The sequence below is a fragment of the Mastomys coucha genome, unplaced genomic scaffold (assembly GCF_008632895.1).
Source record: "Mastomys coucha isolate ucsf_1 unplaced genomic scaffold, UCSF_Mcou_1 pScaffold8, whole genome shotgun sequence".
NCBI lineage: Eukaryota > Metazoa > Chordata > Mammalia > Rodentia > Muridae > Mastomys > Mastomys coucha.
The window spans coordinates 45188739-45193732 of NW_022196914.1; the positions used below are offsets into that span (position 1 = coordinate 45188739).

The 4994-nt window shown below is 39.2% G+C and overlaps 1 pseudogene; it reads right to left on the reverse strand.

Annotated features, from left to right (window-relative positions):
* Nucleotides 1-923: 923 nt before the first annotated feature.
* On the reverse strand, nucleotides 924-4342 carry LOC116083282 (annotated as a pseudogene).
* Between the last annotated feature and the right edge of the window lie 652 nt (nucleotides 4343-4994).

Genomic DNA, 4994 nt, shown 5'->3' on the forward strand with positions numbered 1-4994 from the left:
TTAAAGTCCTCTAACATCATCACTAGATGTGATTTTTAAATCAAAGTCTTGCTTTTCTGGTACATTTGGGTATCCAGGTCTTGCTGTGGTGGGAAAACTGGTTTCTGATAATACCAGTAGCTTTGGTTTCTGTTGCTTATGTTCTCGCCCTTACCTTTCACCATCTGGTTATCTGTGGTGCTAGTTGGCCTTTTCGTCTCTGACTGTGGCTTGTTCCTCTTGCAACCCTTTGTGTCAGTACTCTTGGGAGACTAGTTCTCTCCAGGTGAAATTTGAGTATGGAGAGCTGTGGCACAGGGTTAGCTCCAGGGTGCACACAGAAACCAAAAGGATTCCCTTCTTAGCTGTTACTTGGTTCCTCTGTCTTAGCAGCTCTGGGCAGTTCCCTCTTGGGCCAAGAATTTGAACAGAAGTGGTGATCTTCCCTGTGCTTACAAGTATGTCAGCACTCCTGGGAGACCAGCTCTCTCCAAGTGGTATTTGTATATGGAGACCTTTGGTACAGGGTCAGCTTTGGGGACAGATGGAAACAGGAAGGATACTGTCCCAGGCTGCTCCTCTGTTCCTGTGTCCTAAGAGCTCTAAGCAGGTCTCTTGGAGCAGAAGTGGTGGTCTTACTTGTGCTCACATATGTGTCAACACTCCTGGGAGATCAGCTTTCTCCTGGCTGTATTTGGGTATCGAGAGCTGGAACACAGGATCAGCTCTGGGAACAGACCAAACCATGTAATTTAACCTATGTATGTTATTCAGTCTTCAACTTCTTTTGTATTTTGCTATTAAAAACTGTATGCTAAGCTTTTATGGTCTTATTAGGTAGAAAATTAGCTTTTGGTTACATGTTATTTCTATGACATTTCAGAGCGCTGTAACACATGTCTACTGTTAACGGTTTCACCATACTACAGTTCTTTTTTTTTTCCCCCAAGGAAAACACTTAGCGGTCTGGGTCCTTTATTTCTTTTTTTGTACATTAGGCCATAAATTCATATGGAATGGGCTCCAACAGCTCAGGCTCTTTTCCGTTGGTCCTCACAAAGTGCGCTTCTCTGGGTGGCGCAGGCTGGCGCTTCAGCTGAACCCAGGTGTCCTTCTTTTTGACTTCTTTTTTCTTCTGATCATTCTCCTTCACCCGCTTCAGGAAGCTGTCTCTGCTCTTTGAGTGCTTGATGTATTCGATCTGCACATTGATCCTTTTGGCCAGAATCTTGCCCTTAACTTGCTTGTTTACAATGATGCCCACGGCATGCTGAGTGACATTGTAGACTCTTTCGGTTTTGCCATGGTAATACTTATGGGGCATTCCTTTTTGAACAGTGCCCATTCCCTTGATGTCAACAATATCACCCTTCTTGTAGATCCGCATGTATGTGGCCAAAGGAACAACTCTATGTTTCCTAAAAGGCCTAGAGAACATATACCGGGTGCCTCTCTTTCCCTTTGTGTGGCGAGTTACTCCAAGATGGCTGCTGCGGCCGAAAGGACATACTATACAGTTCTTTCATGATTCACAAATTATAAATCTTTAAAAGCTCAGTAAGAAGATGCCACTACCATCAAATCCTGGTGTGTGAGCTATCCTGTTGTGGTGGTCCTGACACCCCCACAGCATGTGGCTACTTCCTACATGCTTCTACTCCCCAGCCTTCTAGTCTTTTCATGCCTTTCTTATTTTCTAACCAATCAGTAGGGAATTCTTTCTCCTGGAAGTTTTACCTGTTGGGCAGATGATTCTTTAAAGAAAATGTGTATACTTGCTTTGACCTTGTAAAGCAAATGGTTTCTTAAATATGATGATCGATTCGTATAACAGTCTCTTTCTCCTTGTACAGTATTTCATGAACATAATATATTTTGAGAGGTTTTTTTTTTTTTTTTTGGGACTCACACTTTGGGCATTCTTTACTACCACTTTATTTGTGTCCCTGGCAAATATGGAAGAAGCCAAGCACTCAAGCAATGCTTCTTTTTAAAAGCAGGTACAGGTAGGACTGTAAGGGCAAACCAGCCTGCATAGGACTTTTTCACTTCAAATGTCTCAGAAGGGAATCAAGGGATTCATTATCATAAAAGGCACCAACCATGGCCCCATAGTCTTAGAACTAATGAACACATAATAAATCTTATTTCTCATGAGAAAACTTCGAATGACACAAGCTAAAGAAACATGGGCTTTCAATCCATCAATTTCTATCTTGATAACAGTCACAAATGTCTTCCAATGCCAAAGCAGGGCATAGTTATAATTCAAAAAGAGTGAGATTTTCAAACCTTGAAAAACCACTTTGGATTTATGGGCCAGAATCAAAATTTCATTCCTTCTCCAAAGAATGAAACTTAAAAAAAAAAAAAAAACCCAACAAAAAGTGCCACCTGGGAGTTTATCTTTCTTTCTTTCACAGGAATGGAAGACTGTAATGCTCTTTTATGACATCCAAATGTGGAAGCCCAACCTTTTCACCTTTGAGACTCTTAATATACAAATATTCAAGATTGCTGTTATCTCAATTTGTCTAAACATGAGTTTATCATACTGGCTTTGGGCTGGGTGTATAATGAGAAGCATGTTACTCATCTGGTTAATTGCTCTGGGCTGCCCTTGAATGATGTGCCTCTTCATTTTTATCTTGACTCTCCGAGGTCTTTGTAATATTTTCAGCGTTTGGGATTTCTATTGCCCTGATATCTTTAGTTACTTAATGGCATCTTCTGAAAAGCAGTGCATCTCTGAGAACATAAATGGTATCTGTACTGTAAAAACCTGTGTTTAACAAGCTATTTTTAATTGTCCAATCAGATGAAAGAATGGCCCTGAGTTTTTGTACCAGCATGAATTCAGCTTCCAATTTCATTTAGGAATAATGGTCTAATCATTTCTTAAAGACTACAGTAGACTAAATATATTTCTTCCAGGATGAATTGGAGAGAAACCAAAAATGCTCAATGATTTGGTTCATTACAGAAAAATAAAAAGTTTTCTTACAAAAGTAAAAATAATGACAAGCATTTAATTGTGGACCATATTTAGTTTGTAGAAGTGGTTAATTGTTTTGGATGACTGAAAGCTCTTTGTGTATATTTTATCCACCATAATTTTATTTTCTTTCCATTAAACCAATTTAACATGCTTTTTAAATCACAAGTGTGTATTAAACATCATCATGGGATGATGGTTCCAGGCTATCTACATTCTACCTGGGTTACTTTTGGATTACTCTGAAGTTCACAGCAAGTCAATTAGGATATCTCTAAGCTCAACACTTAAGGAAAAATGAAATCTTGGACTTGCATCCTGTTTCCTTTTTGAAAAGAGAAAAATGACTTTTCTATCTCTTTTGTTAAATAGTGGGAAATCCAAACTTTTGTTGCAGGATATTTGATCACATGGTGAAACCTGAGATTGTGTTATTTACTGGAAAAATTTGTTTTTAGTGTGGTGTGGCTCAGCCTGTGCTCATACCTTTGATCAAAAAGCTTTCTGCTTGAATATTGAAAACATGATTAAATAACATCAGCGATAGGTCAAGAGGAGAAGCAATCAACAAATAGACAGGAAGTGGACATAGAGTTATTAAGAAAAAAACCCAGAGAGCATAAGAGGGAGTCAGGAGACCAGACAGAGAGTCACAGCAAGTAGAACAGAGGGGCATTCAGTTTGAAGGAGATTGTGAGATTGTGATTGCCTGTGAGAGGAGAGTCCTTGTGGGAAGTCAGCTGAGGAAGAAGGTCAGTTGGGGGCTTTTTTTTTTTCCTCTCTGAAATAGCAGGTTTTCAACTCAGCATCTGGCTCTCCAGTCTTCATTGGTAAAATCAAATGATTGAGATTCTGTTAAAAAACCAACATCTTTTATTTTAAATATATGAGGAAATGACCATGAAATCTCTGCTGGGTATAATTTTATAGGTGATTCTGAGAAGGCTAGGCTGATTCCATGCTAAACTTCCAATTGGCAGTTCAGGGAACTAGGCCTAAATCTTTGTTTCCAAGAACTGGGTAATTCCCAGCACGTCCAGTCCTCAGAAGCTCCCCTGCCCCCTGGCCTGAGGTAAGGACTATGGGTCAGCAGCAGTTTCCAGACTTCCCCAACAACAATTTCCAGCCTCCCAGCCCCCCAGCAATGGTTCTCGAATGACCCTAGATATAGAGCCAAGATTAAGATAGAGGTCACCGACTTCTCCCCGCAGTTCCCATAATGTGCTTTAAATCAGGCCTGTGAGCTCACTTCAGAATTTCTCCATCTTCGTAGATCGTAGACCCTAGCATACTGGACTTCTGCGGAATAAAACACTCTTTGCATTTGCATATGATTTGAGTCCGAGGTATCATTCTTTGGTGAATCATGGACCCTTACAATTCTACTAGTTTTGTAGGCATGATCGGAAGTACTATAGTCCAGTGAACCCAACAACATACATGAAAGTGTTGGTTAAGAAATGAATGTCACAGATCTACATAGCATTGTCTACACCTTTAGATCAATGTCTTCACATAGTGCTCACTGAGATTGTAAGATGACACAAGAAGGAAGGACTCTTGAAAGAAAGAAGCTCAGAAAACTTAGCTTTTCAGACAAGTTTCTTTCTTGTAGTATTCAGTTATCTAATGAGAACCATGAATCACTTTGCTGGGTTAACCATACAATATATAGCTGTCCATGGAAGTCTTTTGTATTTTTACTTTGTTAAATAATTATTAACATTCCACCATGATGCTCATGTTCTGAGAAATATGATGACAAAAATATAATCCTAACATGCTTTCAATTTTTCCTGAAAAATCAACTTTCTGTGCAAATCAATTTTAAACATTTATGCTGACATTTAAACATTCATAGAGTTCTATTATGAGGAGAGTAAAGTCTAAATGGGGTTCAGTGAGTCATGCTGTTCTATGATCTCTTTACTCTTTACTTTGTTTAGAAGTTTTCATCTTTGCTTTTCAGCCCCAGACAGTGGTCCCTTTAAAACTATACTGTTTAATGGTCATTAGCTTT